Raw genomic sequence first — 16,616 nt, 5'->3', positions numbered from 1 at the left:
ACTGAGGAGTGCTAAGTCAAATAAATCTCAAGAAAATGGAGCTCGGAAAACTGGATTAAGTCTGTCTGTCCCAAGGGGTGTACTACCTTTGGATATCCAGCAATGGGAGACAATACCTTTCCTGATTGTATAAGTCAGTTTCTGTTATTTGAAGCCAGAGGCTTTTAATGAGAAAATAGTTCTTCTGTGTTCTCTTTAGACGTATCCTCACCTCTGTCCATTCTTCCCTATTATAATTGTCATCTGTTCCATGCACATCCAATTACTGGCATTGTCCTAGTGAATCTATATACATTCATTCTCTCCTCTTTCTGATTCATCTTTCATATTGCTGCCAGGCCAGGTTTCCTACAAAACAGTTTTTAACATGTTACTTCGATTCTGTAAATTCCTGTAATGATTCCTTTTTGTTTTCAACTTTTAGTTCAAACTCCCAAGATTTGTTTTTAAGGTTTTTCATAATCAAACTTTTTAATATATTCAGCAGGGTTTCTCTGTGTTACCCAGATAATCTTTTTTCCTAATATTCTCCCAACTGAGAATTATTTCCCCAGTGAAATTCAATGTGTACTTTCAGTCTCTGTTCAAGTTCTAGATTCTTGATAAACTCATCTTGAATAGAGAGAACCTCTATTTATTCAAACAGTCTTTATCAGGTACATACTTAATGTTCTAAGTACTCAATAATGCAGTTGAGCTATAAAGACAAATATTTGAAAAATTCTGTTTAGGGGAACAACAGTGGGGAAAAAAGTTGAGAAGCACTGTTCTAGATACTGGGTAAATAGTACTGAAAAACAGGAAAAAGAAACCCTTGAGTTATGGAGCTTATATGCTGGAGGAGGACACATAGGAAACAACATAAATAAGTAAAATGCATAATACAGCAAAAAAAAAAAAAGAAGCAATAAGCAACAAGGCAAAAAGTAAAGGAAGGAGATAGGAAGTAGATGTATGGAAGGAAAGGATATTGACACTTGAGCAAAGGTGGCCAAGAACATTTGAGTCAAGGCCTTCTTGAGTGAGGGAGTGAGTGAGAATGTCCCTCTGTAAATGGAACAGCAAAGGCCCTGAGGCATGAACAAACCTGGCATATTGGAGGAGGGCCAGCCAGTGTGGTAGGAGAGAAGTCGGGAAAGGGTATTAAAAAGCCTGCCCAAAGTATTTGCAGGGCCCAAGACATGAAGGGCCAAGTGAGGACCTTGTTTTTAACTTTAATGACAAAAGAAGTCCTTAGAGTGTGCTGAAGAGGAAATGATATAATGGATTTACACTTTTATTGGACTCACTGTCATTGCTGTGCTGAGAATGGACTGAAAGGGCAAACAGGGCACCAAGGAGGTTAGTTGGGATGTATCTCAGCCTACTATGTTGCTGTAACAATATACCACGGGCTGGGTGGCTTCAACAACAGAAATGTATTTCTCACAGTTCTGGAGACTGGAAATCCAAAATCAGAGTGCTGGCAAGATTTTTATTCTGAGGCCTCTTCTCTTGGCTTGTAGATGACCGCCATCTTGCTGAGTGCTCACATGGCCTTTCCTCAGTGTGCGCACACTGACAAAGGGAGTGTAGGCTCTTCCTTGCGACTTCCTACAAGGGCATGACTCATCCTAGGGCTCTACCATCATGACCTTACTCAATCCTAATCACCCCCTTCCCAAAGACGTACCATCACAACATACCATCACAACGGGGTTAAGGATTCAAAATATGAATGTTGGGGGGGAAACAAACACTCGGTGCCTAACAGGAGGTTACTGCAGTAACTCGGTGAGAGATGGTGGGGAGCTTGTATGACATAGTGTGGTAGTGGAGGATAGAAGTGAATATAGTTTTAAAGGGAGAGCAGGCACAATGTGCTCATGTGGGAGGTGAGAGAAAGAGGAGTCAAAGATGCCGAAGGGTTTTGGAAATTCATGGTATTATTTCTTACTGAAGTTTTCAATATTAATAAGTTGTATAACACAAATCAAAGCAACTAAGACTCTTTGGAACACTGGAAATTGAAAACATTTGGTCTAATGAATCTCACTTTGTAAAAAAAAAAATGTGTGGGGACATTTTAAACTAAATTAAAGTAAATTTTTTTGACACAACAGTTGGGTAAAACTGGCATTTAGAAGACAGGGGCCAGGGATTTAAACCATCTTGCAATGCATGGGGCAGTTCTATATAACTGAAGAACTATTCTGCCACGAATCCCAACTTTGCTGTTAAGAAACACTGAGGCAGGGGCACCTGGGTGGCTTAGTGGGTTAAGCCTCTGCCTTCGGCTCAGGTCATGATCCGGGGGTCCTGGGATTGAGCCCCACATTGGGCTCTCTGCTCAGCAGGGAGCCTGCTTCCCCTCTCTCTCTGCCTGCCTCTCTGCCTACTTGGATATCTCCCTGTCAAATAAATAAATAAAAATCTTAAAAAAAAAAAAAGAAAAGAAACACTGAGGCAGTTTCTTTTCTGTGTTTATTTATTTATTTATTTTTAAAAATCTCTTACTGCAGTTCAAGCAACAGAAAAAGAGTATTTTACTGCCAATTAGGCCCATTCCCTTCCCTCCTCACTAATCGAGCTTTGCAGTGCCTTGAGGGAAAATGTGATACCCTGTATTTCTGTCACATCCTCCTAGAAAGAATGGCATACAATGCCTTTATTTATTTTGGTGTCTCTCTTTCTCTGTCTCTTCCTGTCTTCCTCTCTGTGTCTCTGTGATTCCTTCTCGCTCTCCCCATATGCAGTATATACTCTCATTTTATCCATTTCTTACTGGAGTGCAAGGAATTATCTATGCCAAACTGATCCTAACCATGGTTAAGGACTGCCTTTTGCTCTAAGGATTTAGCATATAGGAGATGATAAGGAAATATTAGCTCTTATTAGTGATAATAACAGGAGGCATCTAAGGTGTCTTGACTGAAACAAACACATGCCTTAGTTAAAAAGTCTTCTAGCTGCCACCACTTCACCTATTTTGTTAAATTCATATCTTAAAAATAGGATTTAAAAATTACTGTAAAGTTTAAGAAGTTTATTTTCTTAATCTTTTTGTAATCTTAACGTAATCTCAACTCTTTAGTATTTATTTCTTCATATCTTCTCACAAATTTTGTCCATGTGGAGCTGATTTTTTATGTTCTTTCTTTCTTTCTTTTCTTTTTTTTTTTTTAAGATTTTATTTATTTATTTGACAGACAGAGATCACAAGTAGGCAGAGAAGCAGGCAGAGAGAGAGGGGAAGCAGGCTCCCTGCTGAGCAGAGATTCCCAATGCGGGGCTCGATCCCAGGACCCCCGGATCATGACCTGAGCCAAAGGCAGAGGCTTTAACCCACTGAGCCACCCAGGTGCCTGATTTTTTCTTAGAAATAATAATATTGAAGGTATATTCACTGAGAATCATTTTGTAAATATATTTTAATGTTTCTACCTGATTATCACAGTTACCATTTTAATAGCTGCATTATAGCCCATCACATTTACTGATGGTTCCTTCCTTTTATGTTGGATAATTTGTTTCTCATCTTTAATGCTTTTTATCTGATGTTTCTGCCTGGTCTTTTTGTCATTGATTTTTCTTATCCTCTATTACATTCAACCCCTCCTCCATGGATTATTGTCTATTTGCTAGGTTTCTGACTATTGTGATTTATATGCGTACTAGCATCAGTTCACCGATCAGCTTTAGCTCTGATCAATGATAGTTGCTTGATCCTTCTAGCTTTTCTTCGATATTTATATCCCTGGCTCCCAATAGCTCGTGCTTCAGATCTCTGTGGTTCAGGAAGGATTTGTTATAGCTTGAGGCATGTGTGGGAAATCAGTTGGATGTTTCACGGTAGGAGAGAACACATATCCCAGAATAATTCAAACTTTTTAAAGATAAAAGCCACATCTTTTTTCTTTCAATATTATAAAATATATCTTTAGTAAATATTTATGTATTTACTAAATTATAGCAAATATGCTCCCAGGGTACCCATGGATAATTTGATGATAATAAAAAATAACAGCTAAATATTGTTTTCAATATTGAAGAAAAGTAAACACATCCAAAGCAATCATAACATTACATCATATTCCTTAATTAGGAATTTTCCATATAGAAGATATGATCTGGGTTCAAGTAACACTTATTGAATGCAAAGGATTTACTTCTGACTTCAAGGCACATTAAATCCATCGAAGTTAAGATTCATTATAGGCACGGGTCAGATGCCATGACAAAAACTCAAAGAAACCAACCAAAGTAAGACAACTTCATAAGGCTCTAAGTAAACAGTCTGCCACAGTCAATTTCATATATTTGATAAAAAGGAGGAAAACACTTTATTTAAGATGAAATATTTAGGAATAAGTGTGAGATCTATATAAGGACCTACATAAAGAACATTTTTACATGCTACTGAAACACGCAAAGAAGATGAATATATAGAAAGATATTGCACTCCTTTAATAGGAAAAAAATCTACATTATAAAGATGTGATTCTATAGTAACAGCAGCAGCATTTTGGAATTATTTTGGAATCAGACAAGGTGGTAAGGTCAAACAGAAAAATGAAAAACAAGAATAGTCAAGAAAAATCTGGAGCAATCGTGAGGAAGACTAGCTTTTTCTCATATTTGAACACATTTTAAATCTTTAATAATAAAAACAGTGGGGTACGTGAATAGAATGACAGATCAATGGAATTGAATAGAAAAAAAAATAAAAGGAGAATTTAGCATATTGAGAAAGGTGGAATCCCAAATCAGTAGGAGGATGAAGGTAGATTTTTCAGTGAATGATATTGGGTCCATTGGTGAGGTCTTAAGCAAAGTGTAACTTGATAGCACATCTTCATATGAACCCTCCCTCCTGCTTCCCTTCTCCACCCCTCACTCATCCTCTAGACACACTCTTCAATAACATACTTGAATGAAAGACTTTGTTATAGTTGTTTTCTAGGGAATATAGGTTAAGGCACTTCTTCTCTAACCTCTTCTTCCCTCTACCTGCCTATACTCTTTTCTCATATCTTTTATAACTTTTCAGAGGTTATAATATTTCCCATTCATCACTCTATTGCCTGTAATTATTTTAGTCTTGGTCTTAAAGTTATTTAGATGCAATGCCCACTGTCAGTAGTTGGCCGAAGTTTTTCCTCAAGTGGATTCCTTAGGAAGTATTTCTGGGAACAATATTCCCTGAATTCTTGAAGATTCTAAAGAGAATTTGTCTATTGTCTTTATACCTGAAAATCAGTTAGCACATTTGGATGCCTTCTTCTTGGAAGAAATGTCTGTTCATATCTTCTGCCCATTTCTTGATTGGATTATTTGTTCTTTGGGTGTTGAGTTTGGTAAGTGCTTTATAGATTTTGGATACTAGCCCTTTATCTGATATGGCATTTACAAAAATCTTCTCCCATTTTGTCAACTGCCTTGGTTTTGTTGACTATTTCCTTTGCCGTGCAAAAGCTTTTTATCTTGAAAAGTCCCAATAGTTCATTTTTGCCTTTGTTTCCTTTGCCTTTGACGATGACTCTAGGAAGAAGCTGCTTTGGCTGAGATCGAAGAGGTTACTACCTGTGTTCTCCTCAAGGACTTGGATAGATTCCTGTCTCACATTGAGGTATTTCATCCATTTTGAGTCTATTTTTATGTGTGGTATAAGGAAATGGCCCAGTTTCATTCTTCTGCATGTGGCTGTCCAATTTTCCCAATACCATTTGTTGAAGAAAGTGTCTTTTTCCACTGGACATTCTTTCCTGCTTTGTCAAATGTTAGTTGACCATAGAGTTGAGGGTCCATTTCTGGGCTCTATATTCTGTTCCACTGATCTATGTGTCTGTTTTTGTGCCAGTACCTTATGGTCTTGATGATTACCACTTTGTAATAAAGCTTGAAGTCTGGAATTGTGATGACACCGACTTTGGTTTTCTTTGTCAACATTCCTCTGGCTATTTGGGGTTTTTTCTGGTTCCATACAAATTTTAGGATTATTTGTTCCATTTTTTTGAAAAAACATTGATGGCGTTTTGATACAGATTGCATTACATGTGTAGATTGCTTTAGGTAGCAAAGACGTTTTCATCGTATTTGTTCTTCCAATCCAAGAGCATGGAACAGTTTTCCATTTCTTTGTGCCTTCCTCAATTGCTTTCATGAGTACTTTATAGTTTTCTGAGTACCGATTCTTTGCCTTTTGGCTCAGTTTATTCCTAGGTATCTTATGGCGTTGGGTGCAATTGTAAATGAAATTGACTCCTTAATTTCTCTTTCCTCTGTCTTGCTGTTGGTGTATAAAAATGCAACTGGTTTCTGTGCATTGATTTTATGTCTTGACACTTTACTGAACTCCTGTATGAGTTTTAGCAGTTTTGGAGTGGAATATTTTGGGTTTTCCAGTTAACATATCAGATCATCTGCAAAGAATGAGAGTTTGACTTCTTCTTTGTCGATTCGGATGCCTTTTATTTCTTCCTGTTGTCTGACTGCTGAGACCAGGGCTTCTAGTACTATGTTGAATAGCAATGGTGATAATGGACAGGCCAACTGTGTTCCTGATCTTGCGGGAAATCTCTCCTCATTGAGAATGATATTTGCAGTGGGTTTTTCATAGATGGCTTCGATGATACTGAGGTATATACCTCTATTCCTACATCTTCTACACCTACACCTTGATCAAGAAAAGATGCTATACTTTGTCAAATGCTTTTTCAGCATCTGTTGGCTATCATATGGTTCTTGTTCTTTCTTTTATTAATGTGTTGTATCACATTGATTGATTTGCAGATGTTGAACTAAATTGCAGTCCAGGAATAAATCCCATTTGGTCGTGGTGAATAATCCTTTTAATGTACTGTTGGATTCTATTGGCTAGTATTTTGGTTAAAATTTTTACACCTGTGTTCATCATGGATATTGGTCTCTGATTCTCCTTTTTGATGGGGTCTTTGTCTGGTTTTGGGATCAAGGTAATAATGGCCTCATAGTAATTATGGCCTCATAAAATGAGTCTGGAATTTTCCTTCCATTTCTATTTTTTTTTTGGAACAGTTTCAGGAGAATAGGTATTAATTCTTCTTTAAATGTTTGGTAGAATGCCCCTGGGAAGCTGACTGGCCCTGGGCTCGTGTTTGTTGCGAGATTTTTGATGACTGCTTCAATCTCCTTACTGGTTATGGGTCTGCTCAGGGTTTCTATTTCTTCCTGGTTCAGTCTTTGTAGTTCATATGTCTCTAGGAATGCATCCATTTCTTCCAGATTGTCGTATTTGCTGACGTAGAGTTGCTCATAATATGATCTTATGATTGTTTGTGTCTCTTTGGTGTTGGTTGTGATCTTTCCTCTTTCATTCATGATTTTATTAATTTGGGTCCTTTCTCTTTTCTTTTTGATACGTCTGGCAAGGAGTTTATCAATTTTATTAATTCTTTCAAAGAGCCAGCTCCTATATTTGTTGATTTGTTCTACTGTTTTTTTGGTTTCTATTTCATTGATTTCTGCTCTGATCTTTATTATTTCTCTTCTGCTAGGTTTAGGCTTTCTTTGCTGTCCTTTCTCCAGCTCCTTTAGATGTAGGCTTAGATTGTGTACTTGACCTTTCTTGTTTCTTGAGAAAGGCTTGTATTGCTATATACTTTCCTCTCAGGACCATCTTTGTTGTGTCCCAAAGATTTTGAACAGTTGTGTTTTCATTTTCATATGTTTCCATGGATTTTTAAAATTCTTAATTTCCTGGTGGACCCATTCATTCTTTAGTAGGATACTCTTTAGCCTCCATGTATTGGAGTTCTTTCTACCTTTCCTCTTGTGGTTGAGTTCTAGTTTCAAAGCACTGCATTCTGGAAATATGCAGGGAACGATTCCAATCTTTTGGTAGTTGTTGAGACCTGATTTGTGACCAGAATGTGATCTATTCTGGAGAATGTTCCATGTGCACTAGAGAAGAATGTGTATTCTGTTGCTTTGGGATGGACTGTTCTGAATATATCTGTGATGTCCATCTGGTCCAGTGTGTCCTTTAAAGCCTTTATTCCTTATTGATCTTTTGCTTAGATGATCTTCCCATTTCAGTGAGGGGGGTGTTAAAGTCCCCTACTATTATTGTATTATTGTTGATGTGTTTCTTCGCTTTTGCTATTAACTGATTTATATAATTGGCTGCTCCCATGTTAGGGGCATAGGTATTTAAAATTGTTTCATCTTCTTGTTGGGTAGACACTTTAAGTATGATATAGGGTCCTTCCTCATCTCTTATTATGGTCTTTGGCTTAAAATCTAATTTATCTGGCATGAGGTTTTGCCACCTCAGCTTTCTTTTGATGTCCATTAGCATGATAAATTGGTTTTACCCCCTCACTTTAACTCTGGAGGTGTCTTTGGGTCTAAAAGGAGTTTCTTTTTTTTTAAAAGATTTTATTTATTTATTTGACAGAGAGAGATCACAAGTAAGCAGAGAGGCAGGCAGAGAGAGAGAGAGAGAGGAGGAAGCAGGCTTCCCACTGAGCAGAGAACCCAATGTGGGGCTCAATCCCAGGACCCTGAGATCATGACCTGAGCCAAAGGCAGAGTCTTTAACCTACTGAGTCACCCAGGCGCCCCTAAAAGGAGTTTCTTGCAGACAGCATATTGATGGGTCTTGTTTTTTTTAATCCATTCTGATAGCTTGTGTCTTTTGATTGGAGCATTTAGCCCATTTAAATCTAGGATAATTATTGAAAGATATGAATTTGGTGCCATTGTATTGCCTATATGGTGACTGTTACTGTATATTATCTCTGTTTCTTTCCAGTCTGTTATTTTAGGCTCTCTCTTTGCTTAGAGAGAGGACCCCTTTTAGTATTTCCTGTAGTGCTGGTTTGGTGTTTGCAAATTGTTTTAGTTTTTGTTTATCCTGGAAGCTTTTTATATCTCCTTCTATTTTCAGTGACATCTTAGCTGTATATAGTATTCTTGGCTGCATATTTTTCTCATTTAGTGCTCTGAATATATCATGCCAGTCCTTTCTGGCCTGCCAGGTCTCTGTAGATAGGTCTGCTGCCAATCTAATATTTCTACCGTAGTAGGTTACAGATCTCTTGTCCCAAGCTGCTTTCAGGATATTCTCTTTGTCACTGAAACTTGTAAGTTTTACTATAGGGGTGTGGACTTTTTATTGATTTATTGATTTAGGGGGTTCTCTGGGCCTCCTGGATTGGGATGCTTGTTCCCTTCACCCAATTAGGGACATTCTCTGCTGTAATATGCTGCAATATACCTTCTGCCCCCCACCCCTTTCTTCTTCTGGAATCCCAATTATTCTAATACTGTTTCGTCTTATGGTATCACTTATTTTTTTTAATTCTCCTCTTGTGGTCCAGTAGTTGTTTGTCTCCTTTTTTCTCAGCCTCTTTATTCTCCATTCTCCATCATTTGGTCTTCTGTATCACTAATTCTATCTTCTGCCTCATTTATCCTAGGAGTAAGAGCCTCCATTTTTTATTGCACCTCATTAATTGCTTTTTTAAAATTTCAACTTGGGTAGATTTTAGTTCTTTTATTTCTCAGAAAGGGATTCTCTAGTTTCTTCCATGCTTTTTTCAAGTCCAGCTAGCACCTTGATAATCATTGTTCCGAACTCTAATTCTGACATATTACTAATGTCCATATTGATTAGGTCCCTAGTCATTGGTACTGCCTCTTGTTCCTTTTTGTGGTGAGTTTTTCCACCTTATCATTTTATGCAGATAAGAATAGATAAGTGAGAGAACAAAATACTAAAAGGATAGCAACGGCCCCAGAAAAATATACAGTACCCAAATCAGAAGAGACCCGAAACTGGGGAGAGAAAAAGGGAGGGAAAAAAAAAGAAAAAAACATGTTATTTGCTGAATAGAGCAGAGCCACACACTTGACTTTGGGTGTATTTTGGTCTGCTAGGAGAAACTACCTCCCAAAATTTCAAAGAAAGAAAAACATATATATACAAAAATAAGGGTAAACATGATGAAGGGGGGGTAATATAAATGTAAAGATGAAAATTTAAAAAGATTCTATAAAAGGAATTGATAAGAAGTTGGTTGAAAAACGAAAAAAAAGGAGGAAAGAATGTGATCAGGCTGGAAATTAGCCAAAGCCATGTGGTAAATTTAGGGTATATTTTGACCTTGTAGAAGAAACTGTGTCCAAAAATTTTAAAGAAAAAAAACCATATATGTATACAAAAAATAAGCTTAAATACAATGAAAGGAAAAAATATGTTATTCATAACAATGAAAATTAAAAATGATTTTTTTAAAAAGGTACTGATAAGATAAAGTGGTTTAAAAAGTTAAAGTAGGAAAAAGTAAAAAGTAAAAATAAAGAATAAGAAAAAGTAAAATTTTAAAAATTTAACTTTGAAAGACTAAAGAATCATGGGGGAAAAGCAATGAATTCTATGTGCTTTATTCCTGTAGCTCTGAAGTTTTGCAGTTCTCATTGGTCGGTGAACTTCTTGGTCTTGACTGGATGTTTTTGCTGATCTTCTGGAGGAGGGGCCTATTGCAGTGATTCTCAAATTTCCGCTCAAGGTGTAATTGTGCCGCTCATGCTGGGGGCCAGCCTAAGTAATCTGCTTGGGTTTGCTCTCGGGAGCTTTTGTTCCCTGAATGCTTTCCGTAGAGCTCTGGAGGACAGGAATGAAAATGGCAGTCTCCTAATCTCCATCCCGGTAGGAGCCCAGAGCTTATGGCCCCACTCCTCAGTGCGCCCTCAGAGAAAAACAGTCAATGACTCCCATCTCTCTGGTCTCCGGCTCCTCCAAGCTCACTTGGCCTGTGACTGAGTGTTTCTATCTTTGGTGCACAGCCCCGTTTGGAGTCTCCACCCCAGCAGATTCCTGTTGGAGGAGGAAGGAGGGGGTCTCCCTGGTTTTGCCACCTGCAGGGTCCCTGCTGGAAGAGCAGTGGCCCAACTGTGCCTCAGATCACAGTTTAAGGAAACCCTGAGCTGAGAGCTCACTCCTCGGTTCCATCTCTGTAGTTGGCTTCCCCACTTCGATACCTGGCAGCTCTGCCACACTCAGACACCTTCTGTTTATCTGTGACACCGCAGGTCCTGAGACCACATGGTCTCCCTGAGGGCTCCACCCCCCACATTAGCCTCTGGAGCAATGTCCCTCAGTGGAGCAGACTTCTAAAATCTCTGATTTTGTGCTCTGCTGCTCTACCCCTTGCCAGGAGCCGGCCCTTCCCCCTGCAGTTTATCTTCCTGTCGCTTCAGATTCATTTCTCTGCGCATCCTACCTTCTATAAAGTGGTCACTTTTCTGTTCCTAGAATTGCTGCTCTTCTTCTTTTTTATCACCTGTTGAGTTTGTAGGTGTTCAGAATGTTTTGATAACTATCTAGTTGAATTCCTGGGACCTGATGATATTTAAGTCTCCCACTCCTCCATCTTGCACCCCCCTTCTTTCCTCCTTTTTAATTCGTTGCAAAATATTTGGTCTTTTTTTTTTTTTTTTTCCTGTTCTACAGCAACTTCTTTCTGGTGAGATTTTCATCTTTCATCTGTTTTCCTGCTTCTTATATTTTTTTCTCCTCAGAATAATTTTGGTGGGTGCTTGGGTGGCTTAGCCTGTGAAGTATCTGCCTTCACCTCAGGTCATGATCCTGGGGTTCTGCAATCAAGCCTGCTTCTCCCTCTGCCCCTCCACCTATTCATGCATTCTCGCATTCTCTCTTTCTCTCTCTCACAAAAATAAATTTATATAAATAAGTAAATAAATAAATATAATATAATGTAAATATAATAAAAATAAAAATAAATATATATAATAATCTTAACAATGTAGGAGGGTTCCCCTTTCTTCACATCCAAGACATTTCCTGACTTGTTAATTTTAGCCATTCTGACTGGTGTGAGGTAGTATCTCACTGTGGTTTTGATTTGTATTTCCCTAATACTGAGAGATGTGGAGCACTTTTTCATGTGTCTATTGGCCATTTGGATGTCTTCTTTGCAGAAATGTCTGTTCATGTCTTCTGCCCATTTCCTGATTGGATTATTTATTCTTTGGGTGTTGAGTTTGATAAGTTCTTTATAGATTTTGGATACTAGCCCTTTGTCTGATATGTTATTTGCAAATATCTTTTCCCATTCTGTTGCTTGTCTTTTGGTTTTGTTGACTATTTCCTTTGCTGTGCAAAAACTTTTGATCTTGATGAAGTCCCAATAGTTCATTTTTGCCCTTGCTTCCCTTGCCTTTGGTGATGTTGGTGGGAATGCAAGCTGGTGCAGCTCACTCTGGAAAACAGTATAGAGGTTCCTCGAAAAGTTGAAAATAAAGCTACCTTATGACCCAGCAATCACACTACTGGGTATTTACCCTATAGGTACAAACATAATGATCTAAAGAGGCACATGCACCTGAATGTTTATAGTAGCAATGTCCACAATAGCCAAACTATGGAAAGAACCTAGATGTCCATCAACAGATGATTGGATAAAGAAGATGTGATATATATATATATATGGAATACTATGGAGGCATCAATGGAATACTATGAGGCATCAATGGAATACTATGGAATACTATGAGGCATCAAAAAAAAAAAAACCAAAAACCACAAAACCCTGAAATCTTGCCATTTGCAATGACGTGGATGGAACTAGAGGATATTATGCTAAGCAAAATAACTCAATCAGAGAAAGATAATAATCATATGATCTCTCTGATATGAGGAATTTGAGAGGCAGGGCAGGGGTTCATGGGGAAAGGGAGGGAAAAATGAAACAAGATGGGACCTGGGAGGGAGATCAAACATAAGAGACTCTTAATCTTAGGAAACAGAGAGCTGCTGGGGAGGGGGTAGGGATGAGGTGGATGGGTGAGTACATTGGGGAGGGTATGTGCTGTGGTGAGTGCTGTGAATTGTGTAAGACTGATAATTCGCAGATCTGTGTACCTGAGACAGATAATAAATTATGTGTTAATAAAAAAATTAGAAAATAATTTAAAAAAACACTCCTAAAAAAAAGACTTTGTTATGGTTCCTGTTTTAGTGCCATTTTAATTCCTGTTCAATAAAGTATGCAAATTTTCTCAGGTAAGTTATTTGTGGGAGTCTCATAATATGGATGAGTCAAGTTTGTGTATCCAGCTACCTTGAATTTTTCTTGTGATCTAATACAATGAGGACTTATTTCTCCCCAGCTTGTGGAGATAAGCAACTATGGCATTTTTCTTTTTCTTTTTCTCTTTCTCTTTCCCTTCCTCCCTTCCTCATTCATTCATTCATTTCTTCTTTTCCATGAAAGATCTTTCTTTCCTTCTGCTGACAAAGATATGGAATACTTCTTGCAAATGTGGCTAGCATGTATGATTCCCCATTTAATCTCAAGTTCTCTGCCTCTTGGCTCTAAGGGAGGTCCAGGAAGCTCATGCTGCCATTTGGTTGTACCTATTCTCATTACAGCAAAAGGTTTACATTCAGTATTTCATCTAGTAACTCCCCACCTTCAGGACACTTATTTTGCTGGCTCTTTGAGAGATCTGCTGCTACCGTGCTCCTTCTGCCTCGTATTCTAAATCTGCTGCTTCCTCCAGAGTCTCCTGCTTTGGGCAGTCTTCCCACTTCTACGGAGCCTGACGTTTTAGCTCCTCTCCTAATTTTACTAAAAGTGTCACAGAAATAGAATTTGTGGTGCTTTGCTTTCCTTCTCCTGTATTTCTTATTGCCTTTTGGATAATTTTCAAAAGGAGAAGAGGTAAATGCTGACTTAATGTCACTATGTTTCACAAGGAAACCCTACATTTCTCTAGAAGTGATGGTGAATTTCCTCATTAATGCCATCAACAAATGTTTGATTCTACCTGAATGAAAATAGTCTCTGTTCAAGCATCAAAGGAGTTTCCTTTGCAAGATTCCATGATGACACTCTTTTATGCCCACATGAATACTATGTGCAGAGACCATATGATCGACTCAGGGCACGTTAACTCGGGTGATCTGCTCACATATCCCAACCTTTGGTCTGTCCAGCTCTTTCACTTCATATTCCAACTACAAGTGTTCTTGCACCTAGCTGATAACTCTTAATTTTCTCCCGATTTATCACCATGCTCTTAGCTCACTTTCCTTCTGTACCCAGCCTAGGTCCACATATGAAGTTCATATTAACAATTTCTTGGTAGTATGTGATTTCTGTCACCATCTACTATACCTACTATATCTACTATACTTGCTCAAGAAAAGCCCAATCTCAAATCAGTCTAAATGTCCATCTTCTCTTCTCCAATATTGAGTACTGATAGAAAACAAATATCACACAACCAGTGAGATATGTTACCCGCACAGATAAATGGTTCCTAGTCTCAGTCAAGTAGTAGTTATGGTGATAACAATCACTAACATTAATTCATTAGTTATTTCAAACTTCTGTTTAGGAAGTTTGGTGTCATTTTGCTTGTATTTGATATCTGGCTCCCTAACTTACCATCTCTATGACCTTAGATACTTTTTTCAACCTCTTGATCTCAGTTTTCTCATCTATAAAACAGGGGAAATAAGAGTACCTACCCCTTAGTGCTATTGGGAGGGTAAAATGAGATAATATGATTAAGGAATAAGAATGGTGTCACACACATAGTTTACACTCACCAAGGGGTAGCTAGTGTTGGTATAATTGCCACACAGTTTTAAGACACATTTTCAGACAGACACTAAGTCATAGAATATATTCCAAGGACTATAAATTCCATAAAGGTGGTATCTCTGTCTGCTTGGGCTGCTATAACAAAATACCACAGACTGGGTAACTCATACACAGTAGAAATTTATCTCATAGTTCTGGAGGTTGCAAGTCCAAAAAAGTGTGCCAACAGGGACAAATTCTGATGAAGGATCTCTTCTGGATTATAGACATGTCGCCTCACATGGCAGAAGGGTTTGGGGAGCTCTGTGGAATTTCTTTCATAACAGTACTAATTCCACTCATGAGGGTTCTATCTTCATGACCTAAACATTCCCCACAGAGCCCTACCCCTAATACTATCACATTGGGCATTAGGATTTCAACATATAAATTGGGGGGTGGGGCATAAACATTCAAACCATAGTGGGAAGTGGCTATATTGCTACTTTTTGTCTTTCACAGCTGGGTATAATATTTTGCATCATACCTGCCCCATGTGAGAGTGTTATTCAACAAATAGTTGCTCAATGAAAGAATGAATGAATGAGCAAATACACTTCCCATGGGTCACACAGCTAAGAAGTGGCAGAGCCAGTATTTGAACTCAGATCTCTTAGACTTGCTAGTCACATTTACTTCAGCTGCATCTTATTGCTCCAAGCAAGTCATAAGACCAACTGGATTTCAAGGGTTGGGGAAACAGATTCCAGGTCTTGTTAGGAACTACAAATTTGTGTGGCCATAAGTAAACAACCACAGATGTTCTCTCCCATCTTTACCACTCTCCTTGAGTCTCCTAGCTCTTCATATATGCCCACTTTTGGAAGGTACATGATCTCTAACTTTATAAAGAAAATGGAGAATCTTAGGCAGAAATTACTTATGTTTCCTGCTTCTACCTGGCAATGAATTCAGTATAGATTGTGTCTCCCCTGCACCCTATCTCCCTATCTCTCCTATCCTTGGTCCCATTCCCAGGAATTAGTCATTCTGATAGTTATCTTTTTATTCTTAATTCCAGGATCAGAGATGTAAAAGTTTTCCTGAAAAAGCCTGCTCTCTTTACCATTAGGTCTGTTCCCTATTCTATGTTTTCCTCAAGAAACTTCCATCATCACTAAAATCTTTGAGTTGTTTAAATATATGTTTTAAGTTTCATGCCATTTTATAAACATACAGATATCTTTTCCATCTTTCGGGGGGAAAAAAACCCACTCTAACTTTACCTTATCTTTTGCTTTTAGTCACATGAATATATTTGCACAGAGATATCTCCACTTGCCATCTCTTTTGCTTTACTTTTTCTTTTCAAAGAGGTATCTTCACTTACTATCTTTTTTTCTGTACTTTCCATCACCAATAGGCTTTTACACCAACATGCCATAAAACACAAATTATTTCCACCAAAGTTACCCATGACTTACTTCCTAGTTGCTTAATCTAATGGATCTGCTTGAATCATTACTGGATGCTTCTTTACTATTTTTTTCACTGATTTCTTTTCTCTAATCATGTATTAAACATTGGTTTAAATTAAAACTTTTAACACCTTTGTCCATGACTGAAACAATATGACCTCACGTGGGATGATCTCGTGTGGTCCTTGGTATTGATCATCATAATGGTTATATTCCTTCTCCCATGGGCTTGTAGACTCATATCCAACTCCCAAATGGATGTTTCCCCTCAGATATTCTATTAGCAATAGATCAGTCCTCCGAGGCCGTATAGTAAATTATCCTAAAACATAGTATCTTTAAAAAACCAGTAATTTCTTCACTCATGATTCTGGTAATTTTGTTAGACAGGTAGTTCTTCTGTTGGTCTGGCCTGGGGTCTTGTAGGTGGCTGCAGTCAACTGATGAGTTGGTTGGGGATTGGTTGGTCCTCAAGGGTCCCATCATCATGTATTTGGGAAATCAGCTCAAAATGCTGGAATGACTGGAACTCTCTTGCTCCACATTCTCTCTAGTCCTCAGA

The sequence above is a fragment of the Neovison vison genome, chromosome 4, assembly GCF_020171115.1.
Source record: "Neovison vison isolate M4711 chromosome 4, ASM_NN_V1, whole genome shotgun sequence".
Classification (NCBI taxonomy): domain Eukaryota; kingdom Metazoa; phylum Chordata; class Mammalia; order Carnivora; family Mustelidae; genus Neogale; species Neogale vison.
This window is presented reverse-complemented; position numbering follows the sequence as displayed.